Source organism: Barbus barbus (genome assembly GCF_936440315.1).
Source record: "Barbus barbus genome assembly, chromosome: 26".
Classification (NCBI taxonomy): Eukaryota; Metazoa; Chordata; class Actinopteri; order Cypriniformes; family Cyprinidae; genus Barbus; species Barbus barbus.
In genome coordinates, this window is record NC_136754.1 from 12,939,424 (window position 1) to 12,957,920 (window position 18,497).

Genomic DNA, 18,497 nt, shown 5'->3' on the forward strand with positions numbered 1-18,497 from the left:
AGTTGTGGTTCATTTTCACAAATGGAAACAGCATCAGTATAAATATCATATTTACATACTGGCAATAGGCCCACAAATTATGTATCATTTGTTTTATAATCACTGGCCAGGGTAGAGCATTTAAAAGCACTGTTAGTGTTGTTTCGTATATAATTTTTTAATTTGTTTGTAAGGACATTCAATTAACGCAAGGGGGAGACATTTCTCTTTACATTTCTCCTATTCCAGTGAACTTTTACATAAGCAATGTGAAGCTGCTTTCATTCATTTTAAACAAAGACACTTATGTTAAGGTTACCATGAAATAGCAATGAACAACTGTATTTTTATTATTTAATATAAAAAGATTAAATGCTAAATATACATGCTCATTGATAGTTCATGTTAGTTCATAAGTTAACTAATGTTAACAATTGAGACTTTAATGTAAAGTTTCAGCAAAATCTGTTATTGAATTAAATGCGTATAACTGTTCACACATTATGATATTTTAACAATCTTAGTAGATCAAAAATCCTATCGATAAAATACACTACAGAGCAGTAATTGGACAAAATGTCTGTGTTTTATGGTTTTTTTAAGCAATAATTTTTTCAGAAAACATTTTGTTCAGAAAACATTCTGAAATATTTTTTTCAGAAAACTTTGCTATAAGAGACTGTTCAAAATTAAGACAGAACCAATTTGGACACTTTCTGGATGTTTGGAATTATTGGATCGTGTCTATCGTTACTGTACTTTACAAGCCTACAAAACATCTGGCCCTTCAGCTTTATTTTTCATTTAATTTTTCAGTTCTCTTTCAGTCTTACTATAAAATTTAATTAATTAAAATAGCCTTAAGCACTGGTATCATCATATTCAAAAAAACATCTCTCTGATTAATTGCCATATTTTACAGATGGGGATAATGTGACAAACTGAAAAACATTATGTTGCTATACTTCAAAGTAATTTTCATTTAATATAAAATGATCTTTCTGAATTTGATTAGCATGAGTTCTGAGGTAACTCCATTTCAGGAAATGACATCAGCACCCCATTTTTGAAGTTCATACAAAAGCAGTGTGAAAACCTCAAAAAAACTCATTTTTCACCAGATGAATGATGTTTTTATACATTTATATTGTCCTCCTTTTGGAGATGCCGGGTAAGTGACATTTATAATAAAAAGAAAATGTAATTTTTTTTTTTTTTTTTTTTTTTTTTTTTTTTTAATGTACTGAAGTTTGCTTTTGTTTCATGAAAGCAGCAGTTCTGGGAGTGACTGTGACTCAAGATCCAAAGGCTTTGCTTAAGGCAGAGGGCAAAACTGTGTATCTGCCCTGCAAAGCAACTGGTATGGGCTCTTCAGACTATATTCATTGGTACCAAATAAAAGAGGGTGAAGCCCCATCGAGGCTACTCTATATCAGTCAAGGAGGTGCGATTGCTCCTGATACCAACAATGACCAAGCAAATGACTTCACCGTGGAGAAAAACAGGCTTTATGATCTAAAACTGAGAAACACTCAGAAGAAACATGCTGCCGTTTACTTCTGCGCGTACTGGGACTCAAGCAACCACAGTGAGAAGATTTACTCACATCCTGTACATGAACTATACTGGCAAGTGTTGAATGCAAACATATACTTGCACTGTCATTTTCTGTTTAAAAAATTCTTAATTTGACTTGGTGGATGATCTTATTTGGATCTGTTTAGATTAGAATTACAATTGCCCTGGTGTTAATGGACACGTTATATATGTTTCTATGAGGTTTTTTGTACACACTATATTTATAATTGTGATTTTGGAATATTGCAAGTGTATCTAATTTGTTACATGTCTCAGCATTTTTTAAAAGATGAAATATGTCATTGTTATTTTTCTTGAGATTATGGGTATTTTTATTATTTATTTAAGGGTTTGTAATGTTCAGTTTGATGAAGCACTTGCATGACATTTCACTTTTCCTTGTCAGGGTTAGTATAGTTAACTAAAAACTGAAAGCATAACATATTTGTTTATTTTTGTTCCTTAAAATACTTGCAAAAAACAAAACAAACAAACACTAAAATAAAATAAAATCTAAAAACACACTTTATTTCAGCAACTTACCAAGGCAACATTTGTCATTTTCATTTAGTTTAATTTTGTGTGATAAAATAACTCAAACTAAAGCTGAAATAAAAATGAATGATACTAATATAACCTTGAGTGGTGAATATACATAGCAGCAGTGTGCTGACTTTGAGCATTTCACTTGAGTTGCATCAAATAGTTTGAATGGGACTGCACAAGTTACGAAAACTGGATTACTAAACTAACAGTCTAACTGAACAAATGCATGAATAAAACTTCTCATTTAAAACTGATTTTAGTGTATCAGTTGATTTTTAGACTCTTTTCATCTGCATATCCCAAATAATATCACAGTGTCTGTCGTTAAGTTTTTTAGTTTTATTGAAAACCTCTATCCATACTAGCCATTTAAGCAAAGAAAAAAGAAGGGTGCTATTGAGGAAGAGGCAGCTTTATAACCCAAAGCTTAGCTTAATTGTTGTTTTAAATTGCATTTTTAAATGAATGTTGATTCCCATCACCCATCATTTATACAGAATCAGATTGTTTTAGTTTGTGTGGTGACGACGAGACATGCGCAAAGAGGAAACCACAAGGCCATTATCATTATCATACCTTCTGATTGGCTGATGCTGTTCATAATTCTTCAGCCTCCTGGACGACAGATGTAGACATGGCACTGTCTGGAATCATAACATTTGGGTTGTTTGTAGCCTTAATGGGTGAGATTTTAGTATTCTCCTATAATTATGAACATTTCTCAGTCACAATTACTCAATATTATTCTGAGATTTTTTACTTTTATTAAAAAGGCAGTTCCACATATTTCGTGGTAGGCTATTTTCAGTTGTTTTTTTGAAAACATTTTTTGAAAAACATCTTGAAAACATTTTAAACAATTTTGTTGTTGTTGTATAGGCCTACTTGTGCTACGTCAATATAGTTTATAGTCTGTAAATTACAGACCTACCGTTTTATCGGTGTAATGTTGGAGACGGATTCTTACAGTATAATAATAATAAAGATAATTTAAGTGCTTTATTGTGTGTACACGCGCAGCGCATTTTAATGGTTTCTTATGGTTTTAGGTTGTTTAAACGGACAAATTACGCACCACGATCCTGTGATAATTAAGGCAAGTGGTAGAGCTGCTCGAATCCAATGCAAAGTGGAGTCATCAACCCTTAAGTCCAGCGTTCTCCACTGGTATAAAGCTCCGCCAAAGGGAGCTCTCCAACGATTAATGTATTTCGAAGCTGGTTCAAAGGCCACAAAAGACCCCGATACCCCCCGTAGATATTCTGGATCGGTGAGTGGTGATCTAGTGGCACTGACTATTTCAAGACTGGAGCAGAGCGATGCTGGCTCGTATTACTGCGCGCTCTGGAGTGGAGACAACACAGTGTTAACTGCGAGAGGAAATCATGGAAAAAAACCTGCTTTCATCATCAAAGCGCTTTTAATCGGAACAGCAGCAATGAGGAGACATTAGACATATTTTTATTGTGATGTTGCTTTTTGTTGTCAAGATTTAATTAAAGAATTGTATTTTAAATGTTCCAAAAGTGTATTGTCTCCGAAGAAGAGCCTCACGGTTATAATAACTCTTCGACTAAAAATGTGATTTTGTTTCAACACAAGTCATTACTTTATTGTTATGTCTTAATTCTAATTCTTCTACAATGTATTTTATGTATAATTTTCTTTTTATTTAACATGTCAAAGTTCCAGATCTCAATCTTTATTTTCAGTCATTTTCATCTCAATCATTTAACATTTACATTTAAAATAACATTTGTTTTAATCTTAATAATAAGTATGCTGACATTTACTTTATTTTATGTTATGAATGTTTTTTTTTTATATAATTCAGGGCATTCAGATTACAGGTGTCCCACAGCTGTGGCTCACTTCTGTTAAACATTTATAGACACAAAAAAGACAAAACAGCTGAAGAGTATGCGTGAAGAAAAATATGAGACATGATGTGTGAAGAAAAAAAGCACTTGATGGTACATAATATTTTTATTCCAGTCCATGTGTTTTAAGTCTGCAAAAAAGTGTGAAAATATTGTTTGATTGTGTGGTTTTTTATTTAATTTTTTTTATTATTATTATGCAAACAGATATACTATTTACAGGTGACAACTCAAATACAAAACATACATAACAGCCAACATGATTTGTGTGTGTGTTTTTAAGTGTAGCTGGTATATAAGGAATGTGTACAAAAGTACCACAGACATAACAATAGTAGAAAACAATAATAGTAATAATAATTATGACAATAATAATAATGATGATAATAATAGCATTAATAATAGCATGTCAAATTTCTCAGTTTAAACATTTGTTATGTTCTCTATGTTCTATTGTGAATAAAATATTGGCTCATGTGATTTGAAAGTCTTTTAGTTTTCATCTTATTAAAATTTTAAAAACGTCCCAACATTTCCGGAATTCGGGTTGTAATAATAGTAAAGTAGTACCAATAATAATAATGAACTCAATTAATCAGAAATGAGGGGAAAGTTGTAGGATGAGGAAGATGACAAACAGCAATAATAATAATAATGGTAGTAGTAGTAATAATAACAACACCAACAACAATATTATTAATAATAATAATAATAATAATGCTATAAATGGTAATGTATTGTAAGGCTGCCTCTGGGCCCTCCGTGAGCACGGCATAAGTTAGACCCCCGCCCATGTCACACTACGATGGGCCATCAAGGAGAGGTGCTGCGGGGCACAGGGCCCAAATTCCCATCCCCAGGCCGCCACACACATGGTATGCTTACCCTATTGTTTTTTTTATTTTTTCCCTTTTCCAGCATTTATTGTTAAATTCGTGATAGATGTATCTGTAGGTCAACTAGTGTGTGATGTATTAAAAAAGTATGATGTGCAGCGTGGAACCAGCCCAGTGCAAAGCCCAGGCCCCCATGCCCACATCACAGTTACCCTGTGTGTGTGTGTGTGTGTGTGTGTGTGATGTATATCTGTATAATTGCTTTTTTCCCCCTTTTCCTCTTTTCTTCCCCCTCTTTCCCTTGTTTATGTTCCAATAAATGTATGTAAATCATCTAATATGGGAAGCATTAAAAAAGCAAGACATTTAGTGCTGAACGAGGCAGAGGCAAGAAATCCAGGGCAAAGCTGGTATAAGCTGGAGGTACAAAGTCCCCGGCCCCACATCACACCGACCCACAACTAATCTGAACCACAACTGGGGCCCAGAGGTAGGAAAAGCTCATGTAAAATTTCTTTAAAAATGGTTTCCAAGGTAACTCCATTTCAGGAAATGACATCAGCACCCCATTTTTGAAGATCATACAAAAGCAGTGAGAAAACCTGAAAGACAGCATTACACCAAGTATAAACTTTTTTCACAGATTAATGATGTTTTTATATATATATATTGTCCTCATTTTAGAGATGCAAGGTAAGTGACATTTTTAGTAATAGGGTGATAAATAAAAACTGATTTAAATGTATTGAAGTTTATGATTGTTTAATCAAAGCAGCAGTTCTGGGAGTGCGTTTGGATCAAGGTCAAAAGGCTTTGATTAAAGCAGAGAGCAAAACTGTTTATCTACCCTGCAAAGTGACCGATTTGCAGGATTGGAATTATATCCACTGGTACCAAATGAAAGATGGTGAAGCCCCATCGAGGCTACTCTATATCAGTCAAAAAGGTGATGTCACTCGTGATACCAACAATCCCCAAGTAAATGACTTCACAGTGGACAAAACAAAGCTTTATGATTTAAAACTGAGCAACACTCAGAAGAAACATGCTGCCGTTTACTTCTGCGCCTACTGGGACTCAAGCAGCCACAGTGAGAAGATTTACTCACATCCTGTACATGAACTAATGAATAAAATATTTATTGTACACACTGTTATTTGTGATTTTGGAATGTCAAATGTATCCCATATTTGTTTTGTGCATCTCAACAGATGTGATGATATACATGAAATATTTGTCATTTATGTTGGGATTATGGTTTTGTAATTTCATCAGATTTGATGAAAAGATTGCTAGAAATAACAGTTGTCCTTGTGTGCTAAAAATACATAGTGGTAACAGCACAGTGTCATGACTTTCACTTAATTTCTATATATAAATAATATGAAACGCTCTGCATAAATTCCAGAAACATGCCAGACATACCACACACATATCTATTTGAACCTATGAATGAACAGAGTACCAAATATAAATAGATTTTACAATTTAGCCCTATATTACAAAATAAAGCACAAAAAAAGAGTCTTGACTCTTTACTTTATCTTTGTGACCAATTTAGCAATAGCACTTATTAAATACACATCTACACACGGTGAAAAACACAATATAGGCTATTTCTATGTAATTATATTATAGTGCTATTATTGAATTTTGTTGATCAGAATTTTACTCAAAACATCTTCACCTGTTTACCATTATTTGAATCCAGCGCCGCTGAGGAAGAGCCGTATGCATTGAAATCTTCTCTGGAGAAGGTCCTAAACATGGTTAAAATTACACGAGTGTTGATTCCCATCACCCATCATTTATACAGACTGTTTTAGTTCGTGTGAAAAAACTTCTTGTGATAGTGGTGACGACGAGATATGCGCAAAGAGGAAACCACAAGGCCATTATCATTATCATTACCTTCTGATTGGCTGATGCTGTTCATAATTCTTCAGCCTCCTGGACGACAGATGTAGACATGGCACTGTCTGGAATCATAACATTTGGGTTGTTTGTAGCCTTAATGGGTGAGATTTTCGCATTATCTAATACTTCTTTACATCTTTAAGCTAACAATTATGCCGTTTTTTAATAATTTCAGTAAGTTATTTTCAGAAATGTTAAACAAAAATAATAATAATTTCAGTAGGCTAGCCTAAATTAGATTTTTTATTATTATTATTTAGTTTTTTGAGGTCCGTCTCGCACAATTGCTTATCCACATCTTGCAAACATTTTAAACAAAATACTTTTTGTTGGCCTACTTGTGATACGTAATCTGTTATAGCCTAAAGCAACTACTGTTTAGTGTTTAGTGCTAACAACCGTAGGCCTACATATAAATCGGATTATTCTGTTACACAATTAGTGCGTTTCAATGGATTCTCTTATTGTTTTAGGTTGTTTAAATGGACAACCTACGCATCCATTATCTTTGTTGATTAAGGCAAGGGGTAGAACTGCTCGAATCCAATGCAAAGTGGCTTCATCGACGCTTCAGTCCAACGCTCTCCACTGGTACAGACTCAAAGATCAAGCTTTCCAAAGATTAATGTATTTCGAAGCTGGATCGAAAAAAGCCAAACTCGATTCCGGTGTCCCCAGTAGATATTCTGGATCGGTCGGTGTTGATTTAGTGACACTGACTATCTCAACACTGGAGCAGAGCGATGCTGGCTCGTATTACTGCGCGCTCTGGAGTGAAGACAACAAACACAGTGTTAACTGCGAGAGGAAATCATGGCAAAAACCTGATTTCATCATCAAAGCTGTTGCTGGAACAAATGCAGCAACCTTTTAATTGTGATGTTGCTTTTTGTTGTCAATGTTTCATTAAAACATTTTAAATGTTCAAAACGTGTATAAAGAACTCTAATAAACACAATATTTAGATACTGCATCATGCACCTTGACTGTTAACAGCAGGCTTCAATAAAACTGTGATTTAGCTATCATCTTTATATGCCATATGATGATTTGTATTAAAATATATATATATATATTTTGTTATAGGCTAGTGTGAAGATCACATTGACAATACTTGAAAATGTCTAAAATGCCATTTATGTATAGATGTTGCATTCAAAAAAAGAATAAACTTATAAAATAGAGAAAAGAAGTGCATGCTTGAAAAGAAATAGGAGACATGATGTGTGAAGTAAATAAGTAAAAATCAAGGTAAACACTTGACTGAACAGAATATTTGTATTGCAATCAAGGGGTTTAATGAAATCTGCAAAAAGTGTGAAAATATTGTTTGATTGTCTGCATTTATGATAAATCAAACAGCTATTTTATTGAAGTTCATTTGCATAAAAAAAAATCCACCTCAGAATGTTATCAACCCCAATACATATGAGATGGAAATGATACTGCGATGAAAAGATGAAATAAGGGAAAATGAAATAGTGACCAATATTGGAGGCCTTTTTCCAATCCAGTTATGCATATTTTTATAAACAGTAAATGATTGTTTGAGCCTATAAAACAAATGACAGACATTACACACTGCTAATATTATAAGTAAAAAGTCGTGACGTATTGTCAAGTATGGTGACCCATACTCGAAATTGGTGCTCTGCGTTTAACCCATCCAAGTGCACACACACAGCAGTGAGTAGTGAACAAATGCACACACACACACACACACACACACCGTGAACACACACCCGGAGCAGTGGGCAGCCATGCTGCAGCGCCCGGGGAGCAATTGGGGGTTCGGTGCCTTGCTCAAGGGCACCTCAGTCATGGTATTGAGGGTGGAGAGAGCGCTGTACATTCACTCCCCCCACCTACAATATCACGTGCTGAAATATATTATGTGCTCCATCTCAGGAAATGACATCAGCAACTGTATTTGATTGTCTTAGGCTGTGTGTACAACAGTAAAACAAAACATTTCTCTTCTTCAGCTGGATGAATGATGCGTGCATACATTTATATTGTCCCCCTCTCAGAGATCCCAGGTAGGTGCATTGTAGTCAACAGATTTTGGTCAAAGCAGTGGACAAAACTTCATATCTCCCCTGCAAAGTCACGGATTTGCAATCTTGGAATTATATCCATTGGTACCAAAAGTGAGAAGGTGAATCCCTGTCAAGACTACTGTATATAAATGCAGTCGGCAGCTTTACACATGATACCAACAATCCCCAAGCAAATGACTTCACCATTGACAGACCACAGCTTTATAACCTAAAACTGAGCAACACAAAGCAAATTCATGCTGCTGTTTCCTTCTGCACCTACTGGGACTCAAACAAACACACTGAGAACATTCACACACATACTGTACATTAACTCAAGTATAGTATCATTAGACAACATTCATTCAATTTTACTCTTCTAATATAAATGTGACATTTATTCTTAGAGCTGATTTTTTCACGTGCATATAAACCTAATTTCCACCTCCACTATTAGGCTATACGTCCAACATGCATCCTGAAGAGCAATGCAACAGGGATGCTTCATTCTTTTTCTTCAAGACCTTTCAAATAATTTGCTATATTTGTGATATTTAAACAGTTGTTTGCTTAACATGCGGATCTCCAACAGTGGATGGTGCTATTGAGCTGCAAAAGAGGATTTTTCAGCTATAAGCTCTATGCAAGTTACTAAAATACTTCTAATAAACTGCATTTTAATAAATTACTTTATTACTAAGAGAATCAATATCAATATCAGTCAGGTGTGGTAGAAAAGTATCGTTTTTTAAATACTTCATCCAAAGTGCTGTGCTAATTGCATCACTTGGAAAGTGCATTGACATAGAGCTCCACCTCAGGAAATGACATCAGCAAGGTGTAACTGAATCATTTTCTGTAATGATATTCTGCAAAATAGTGTTAAGAAGTGTGCAGGAAACTTCATGAGCCATATATCATCTCACATAACCAAACGAACGATGCTCATAAACTTGTGTTCTGTTGTTCTCATAATGGTCCATGGTAAGTAAACTTTAAAGGCGGTTAAATAGATTAAAATAGGTTAATAACTAATAAAACAACTATGATACTTAGTTAAAAGATCTGATTTTCTATTTATTTCATCACAGGTGTGGAAAGTTTAAGCTTAAAACAATCTCAAAAGGTCTTGTTGAAGCAAAAAGGTAAATCTGTGTCCTTTAAATGTGAGGTAACAGGCTTGGACTCTGGTAATTTCGTCCACTGGTACCATAAAAAAGAAGGTGAACCACTTAAAAGACTGCTGTACATAACCGAATCTGGGGGTATTATAAGTGAAGCAAAAGAATTTGTCTCTGAAAAAATTGAAAATTCATATGGCATAAAACTCAAAACAACAACGGACGATCACGCTGGGATGTATTACTGCGCGAGCTGGGATGGCAGCCACAGTGAGAGAACACTCTGACATCTTTTACATAAACCACGAGAGACGGTTGTGCCACAAAAGGAACGTTGCCAAAATCTAACTATTATAAACCACATTTATTACGGTATTGACTGTCTGACAGATACTCTCTGAGAAGAAACACAAAATAGTGTGGTTTGGTTTAGCAAATATGATTGCAGATAGCAAAACCAAAAATACAGGGTAGAATGATAGTTACTTTATGAAATGTAGTGGAAACATGCAGGGCTTGTCAATGCTAACAATTTAGGTGTTGCAGTACAAAAACTTTAACAAGCAAAATGGAATTCATGAACAGCACACCTTTCAATGCAGAGTCCCAGTATACACATCAGCCACTGATATGCATTACATAATGTGAGCAATGCAGTCAGTATGTTTTTAAGACTTTATGTATGTATTTATTTATTTATTGCTTTGATTGGGCTGTAAGGAGAAAGGCAATAAATAAATAAATAAGAGAGTGTTAAATGGTCTTATGGATAATGCAACACTTCTGAGACTTGAAAAGTGCTATACCACCAATAGCCAGAAATGTTCACTTTGTGTATCACAAATCTATCACTAATGTATCACAAAGAACTTTAACCACACATTGAAATACAGCTACTTATACTTGTTTCTTAGGTGCTGAGGCAGTCCAAACAACATCTGAAATCACGCACATTGCAGACTAACAGGCTGATGTGTCACATTCAAAAGTGGTGGAAATAATTAAATCCATCACTGGAATGCATAAATCCTTGATGGAAAAGAATAAACTTAAGGTAAATGTACAGGATGAGATCATGTCACGTACTCAATTAGCATGAGGGTAGGAAACTCAATAGCATTGCAACTTCCTGTTTGTTGCTCACTGAAATTAAACCCACCTTTATCACATAGAAAACACAGAAGAAGACTCTTTCTGCCACTATGATGAATGCTCCTCTGATGCTTTCGTTATTCCTGTTTATTCAGTTCAAATGCAAAGGTGGGTATTTTATTTTATTGTGTGGCCTTATGATTCTGTATTATAAAACTAGTGTTTTCGGTAACCATTATTACGCATCTAGCCTAATAGTCAGTGGTCTCTATGAAAAGGAATATTTATTTGTGACTTGTTTTTTTTTGCAGTGGATGGAGCTGTGGCACTGGAACAGAAAATCTCACTGACCAAAGCAGTGGAAAAGTTAGCCATTATAGACTGTAAATTACATGTAAGCTGCTGGGACTACATCCACTGGTATCAGCAGAAAGATGGAGAAACACTCAAGAGAATTCTGTATACTGACATTAATGATGGCTCTCCAAAAGAGAATGCTGCTGGTGATGAGTTCAAAACAGAAAAGAAAGAATCAAATAAGTTTGCTTTGAAAATCACCAAGCTGAAAAAAGAGCATTCAGCAATGTATTACTGTGCATGCTGGGTCTCAAGCAGCACAGTGAGTCTAAAAACTGAAGACCCGCACAAAAAACACATCCCTTCCTCCAAAAGATAAAAACTCACGATAAAATAAACAGAGAAATTCCAAGAGGGTCCTTGCAACTTCAGTGCTCAGGACCTAATTATGACATTCTAAAACATTTGCTGCTATGTAAGAACTGCAATTTTTGCATTTTTGCAGAACAATCAGTAATGCATATTGCCCTGAAAGGTTAACCAGAGTCTTTTTAAAGCTTTCACAGAATGAAATTCCTTTTTTTTCTACACTAAATGTTTTGTCACATTTTATCATATTTTTTATATATTCTGCAATGACTATTCCACTTCTTACGAATGTTATAATATCTGTTAGAATTAACAATTTGACATGACACATATCGCTGTAGTTCTGAAATAAACGGTTATGGGTCATTGACAAATACGGATATCTGAGATGACGAAAGGGAAAATAATTTTAAAATGCATTTCAAAACACAAGAAATGTAATCTTTGTGTTTACATTGCATTTAAACATTTTCGAGTTCTATAACAATCTAAATAAAAAGGTTTTCCTAGGCTTGCTCCATTTGAGCAGTATACCAACTGTGCTGTTATCATAAAAAAATAAAAAAATGTACTGACTAAAAAGAGAAAGACTCAAACATATATCACATTTATATCATAAGCCTCAATACAAACTCAGAATAACATGAGGACAGGAAACTTAATTGCAAAGCAACTTCCTGTTTGCTGCTCATAGAAATTCATTCCACTACCATCCCTGATGAAAGTCAGAAGCTTACTAGTCTTATATCTGCCATTATGAGTCTTCAGCTACAAATATTCTTTTTGCTGTTTATTCTCCTTATATGTAAAGGTAAGTGTTTTGATCTGTGGTCATTTTATCTTCATTGTTCTGTTTTATCTTAAATGCTTTTTACCCAGAAAGTGTTAGTGTTAATATTCTTTTATAATTACCTTACACATACTCTATATATGTATAAGGTATAGTGGATGGAGCTGTGGAGCTGCAACAGAAAATCTCACTGACCAAAGCAGTGGAAAAGTTAGCCATTATAGACTGTCACTTCCCTTCAGACTGCAGATATTACATCCACTGGTATCAGCAGAAAGATGGAGAAACACTCAAGAGAATTCTGTACGCTGACATTAATGATGCAGCCACAAAAGGGAATGATGCTGGTGATGAGTTCAAATCAGATATGAAAGCATCGAATCATTTTTCTTTGAAAATCACCAAACTGAAAAAAGAGCATTCAGCGATGTATTACTGTGCATGCTGGGTCTACAGCTCATTCAGCACAGTAAATATAAATACTGAAGCTTTGCACAAAAACAGCAGGGTTCCTGTTTTGATCAGAAACCACAAACCTTTCTCTGAAGTTTATATAAACATAAATGTACTACTGTAGCTCAAACAGTAGAGCATGGTGCTAATAACACCAAGGTTTGATAAATGAAATTACAAAATGTATATCTTGAATGTAGAAGCTGTTACTGACAAATGCAAAAATAAACTATTCGACCAAATTCAGTTTACTATTTTTGAACAAGGGGCTCTAATCTGAGCTGTCATCCTAATTATGAACCTCAGATTAGCATGAGGACGGGAAACAGCCTAACATTTGTTACCCATATGCAGTTGATATCGAAATGTATTATTAGATATTGGGTTCTGATGCCATTCTGTTCAGAAATAGGGTTCTGGTGTGGTGCTGCAACTGCTGGATGTCCTCATACTATAAAATATGGTGAAAAACATCAGTAGACTACACTTCGTTTCACGTGCACTTACATAGTGGACATGATTCAAGTTAATCTGGGATTTTAAAATATACAATGCTGGTGAAAAAATATTTTGCAAATGTAAAGAAAGATCTTTTTGTTTATGTAGCATATTAAGTTAGTGGACAAGAATTTACGTACACTGGTGTCATGTTTTAATGAAACAATCTGTAATGTTCCTGAAAAAAGTCTCTTCTGTCTCTTCAAGGCTGCATTTATTTGATCAACAACTGCAGAAACAGTAACAATTTAAAAGAACTGTTTTCTATTTTAATCTATAATGGCAAAGCCATGGAATAGTCAGCATCCATTTCTCCTTCAGAAATCATTCTAATATGGTGATTTGCTGAAAATTCACCTTTGCCATCACAGGGGGAAAAAATAATATATATATTCAGATAGAAAAAAAATATTCTAAATAGTATGAATATTTCAACATTACTAATTTTACTGCTTTTTTGATCAAATGCAGCCTTGCTGAGTATAAGAGACTTTTCCCCAAAACATCAGAACCACCCATTTATATGCTAATTTTATTAACGTTCATAGATTAGTACTAAAGCACACAGTAGAAGCTGTAGAATCTGTCACATCTGAATTATGAACCACAAAACAAACTCAAATTATCATGAAGGCCGGAAACTTAATATCATAAACCTCCCCTCACCCCAGAATGAAGACAGAAGCTCTCCAGACACTCTCTGCCATCATGAGTCTTCAAATACACTTATGTTTTTTTTTGTTTCTTATTTATCTTTTATGTAAAGGTGAGTCTTTACCATAATTTTCATACCATAATTTTCCAAGTTACAATTTTCAAGTTATACACATTAACTTGACATTTATATCAGCTATTATATATTACCTATAGGGCAAAATACTGCTTTTGTGACAAGACTGTTATTTTGTTGCAGTGAATGGAGATGTGAAGCTGCAACAGAAAATCTCATCGACCAAATCTGTGGGAAAGACAGTTGTTATACTGTAAATTTCCTTCAGACTACAGTGGCTACATTCACTGGTACCAACTAAAAGAGGGACAAACCTTAAGAAGAATATTATATTCATCAATTACAGGTGGAGCCACAAACAATGATGCTGGTTTTGAATCATTTAAAATAGATAGGACCAAATCGTCAAATTTGGCTCTGAAAATACCTGAACTGAAATAAGAGCATTCAGCAGTGTATTACTGTGCCTGCTGAGTCTTATAAATATAAACACCTTATACAAAAACCCAGCAGGCTTCCTGCTTAATTCTGAAACCACAAGCCACACGTTTTTATGATATAAAAACATCTGCTAAACACTGAAAAAAATGAATTTCATTCCCTGTAAAAAGTGTTTGCTGATCCTGAGCACTTGGGAAAAGAAGGACAATGGGTTAGGGATGAAATTTTGACTGATGAAGGACAAATGTGCTGTTGAAAAACTGTAAGCTGTAGCATTCAAGGAATGGACACAATTTAGCTACTCAGATAAGCAGACACAAGGCCTTCACTTGAATTCATTCTTAAATTAATAGTTTATTATTGACATTTTTACTAAAAGTTCAGAGGGTCCCCTTGGCCACTGACCACACAGATCACTGTGTTTCCACAGGCCAGTCAAATCCCAGCTTGTTGACAGTTGTACAGCCTTGAGTGAGTGTTGGAACACTTGTAAATAAACGATTGTAGCCCTACTGGTAACAGTGTGATATGACACTATACAGAATGTTATTGCTGCATTTGTTCAATGCAGAAGTTCATTAAAAGTGTTTAGCACTTCAGTGACCAAAATCGAGATTCATTTTCTTTTTTTTTCTTTCTTAGTCAATATTTAAAAATCTAGAGGGATATTCTACAACATGAAGCAACAACACAAGCTGTACCTTTTTGTTCAAGAACAAATGACTGTGGGAAACAGGAAAGTCTTCGGTTCGGGTACAAAACTTTTTGTGACAGGTAAGAAAAAATTAATATAATTAAGGTCTTCCAGGCCGATTTTAGACATTTTAAACTTAATTTCACATTAATTACTTGTGTAATTGAGCTGGAGACGGAGAGAAGAATGGCTAGAATAGCAATTCCAGGCAGCTTAATTAGTCTGCTTGTTTGCATTAAAAAGGAGAAAACATGTTAAAAGTCATAATACACCCAAAATGAAGAATCTGCCATCATTTACTCACACTCATATCATTCTAAGCCTGCATGACTCTTCTATGGAACACAAAAAATAAAATACTTTGAAAACTGTTGTTATGTCCATACAGTGAAAATAAAAATGGTTTCAGGGTTGTTTTGGACCCCACTGACTTTCATTGTACAAACAAAAACAGTTGAAACATACACTTGTAAAATATCTTTTGTGTTCTACAGAAGAATAAAGTCATAAAGATTTTGGGTGATGATGACAGAATTTTCATTTTTGTGTGAACTATCCCTTTAAAATAGTGTCGACCATCAGGAACAGTGGTCTAAATCAATTATAACAAGCAAGTAGGTTTTGCGTTATTCAGAAGTATTTGTAATAGACTTAATCTGAGTGGGCAACTGGATCAAAAGATTTGGATCTGGAACACGGCTGGTTGTAACCGGTAGGAAAGAGTGTCAGAATTTCTTCAAATGCATAAAATTATATAATTTCTAAGTAAAAACTGTTCCAATCTTCCTCTTTTTGTGTATTTGCTAATTTGCTCATTAATCACTGAAGCTATGTTCAATATGTGTTTCTCTTAACCACAAGGGGTTGAAGGAGTCAAGTTACCAACATTGACTGGATACATAACATCAAAAAGTGACAACCATCACAAACAGACACTGTTATGCCAGGCTAGAAACATGTTTCCTGACTTGGTGAGATTTGAATGGAAAAAAAATGAATTAGGAAAATGGACAGATGTATCAGAGGGAGATGTTGTGGAGCAGACCAATTCAAAGGTCCATGTGATAAGTATGTTGATTGTGGATAAAGACAAAGCCCAAAACGACAACTACCAATGCACTGTTATCCATGAGGGAAACACTGCTGGACCACAAACTCTTGTTATGAAGAAAGGTAATTTGAAGAAACTTTGATTTACTACAGTCATATGTGTTAAATTCTGTGGAAATAAAGTTGAACACAATTGATACAGGTTGAAGACACAGAGAACTTTCATTATAAACAATTATTCCTTATGTATGAAAACCTCATTAAACCCTTAATTAAATCAAAGAATTAATAAAGAATTAATTAGTATTAGAAGTACATATTTTTATTTGAATGAAACATTACATATGGATGAAACTGTAAACTTGTATGACACTCAGGAAAAAATGTAAATTATATACACACACATACATGCATACATACGTTTGTATTTTAATTTTTGTCACTGTATTGTTATATTTTAGAAAACAGTAAGCCGACAATGGATCCTAAAAAGGATGATAAGAAGTCTGCAGCATGTCCACCCAGCAATGAGGATCCCATAACAAAGCAAATATCAGGTGAATAAATAAAAATGAATAGATAAATGTATTTTAATTTGGATTAAGATACATTTGGATGGATTTTTGTATTTAAAAATCTTTGAAAAATTTCCAAGTCAACATTTAAATTAATCATTTTTTGTCCGGAACAGTTAAAATCATTTGTACATGTTCTTTTTATTTCATTTAACGGACTATTATAATTATTATTATTATTATTATAGTCACTGAACTATTCTGATCTAACTGATCCTATTTGTGTTTATAATTTTATTGGGTAACACTTTACAATAAGATGTTATTTGTTAACATTAGTTAATGTATTAACTATCATGAACAAACAATGAACAATACATTTATTACAGTATTTATTCATCTTTGTTAATGTTAGTTAATAAAAATACAGTTGTTAGTTGATGTTAATTCTCAGTGCATTAACTAATGTTATCAAGCACAACTTGTGATTTTAATAACGCATTAGTAAATGCTGAAATTAACATTAACTAAGATTAATAAATGCTGTAGACGTATTTTTCAGTCTTAGTTCATGTTAACGAATGTTAAATAATGAACCTTATTGTAAAATGTTACCTTTTATTAACACTGAAAGAGTCAGTAAGAGACTGAAAGAAAAGAAAAAACTTACATTGTCAAACCCTTCCAAAACATTTAATTCACATAAATTGCTACCTGTGTTTATCAAAAATGCAATGTGCACAGATGTTATGCTTGCTACCTTTATACATTATGAATAAAATTAACATCATATAAATGTTTTTTTTTCTTTATTACAGGAGATTCAGAGCAAATACCCAGCATGTTTCTGTTTGTCTATGCATATGGTGTCCTGCTCATGAAGAATGGTTTATTTTTTTGCGTTGTGTCTATATTTCTATTAAAGAGAAAAGCTGGAAGGAAAGACAAAAGCTCAGAGACTTAATACATAAGATAAATATCAAGCAAGCAAAGGTTTATTACATAAAGCACATTTCGCTAACTAAAGAATAGATGCATATCTGCAGCAATATTATCTCTGCTTAAATGTATGGCTTCTAAATTTATCTGCTTGGCACAATTTATTTATGCATCTTTAAAATGCAATATTTTGATTTTTAAAAATGTATAACGTACCCAAATTTAAAATGTTTTGTTTTCCCATTGTAATGTTTTGGTTGCATTCTCAGAATTTGTTCAATAAAATCTGCTCATAAAATAAAATGTTATCTTCACATGTGTAGCAAAACGAATTCTCTACAAACACACTTTATCAATTATGAATAATTAAAACTCTTTTTTATAAATTATGATCGTATGAGATCTTATCTTATTAAATAAAATGAAATTATATAAAAAGATTATTACATTATCCCAGACATGCTCAATAATTCAAAATACCAATAAAATCCAGTATGTACCAGATAAGTATAGGTGCCAATAATTCATAACATCATAAAAAATAATCCTATCATTTATTAATAATAATACTAAACATGACTATTATGTTTGCTAAATTACTGCCTAAAATGTACTATTTTACTACTTAAAAAACAAATAACACTTTACATCTTTATGTAGTGTACTATGCTACAAAAGTATAAGTATAATTAAAGATCAAAAGCCCATACATGAATGTGAAAACATCACGATG

At 33.7% G+C, this 18,497-nt stretch overlaps 1 gene segment (V, D, J or C); it reads left to right on the forward strand.

Moving 5' to 3' along the window:
• Nucleotides 1–6,749: 6,749 nt before the first annotated feature.
• Nucleotides 6,750–18,075, forward strand: LOC306846054 (immunoglobulin kappa light chain-like). The segment is given in 6 exons: nt 6,750–6,837; nt 7,210–7,527; nt 15,922–15,972; nt 16,122–16,433; nt 16,772–16,867; nt 17,644–18,075.
• The last annotated feature ends 422 nt before the right edge of the window (nt 18,076–18,497 follow it).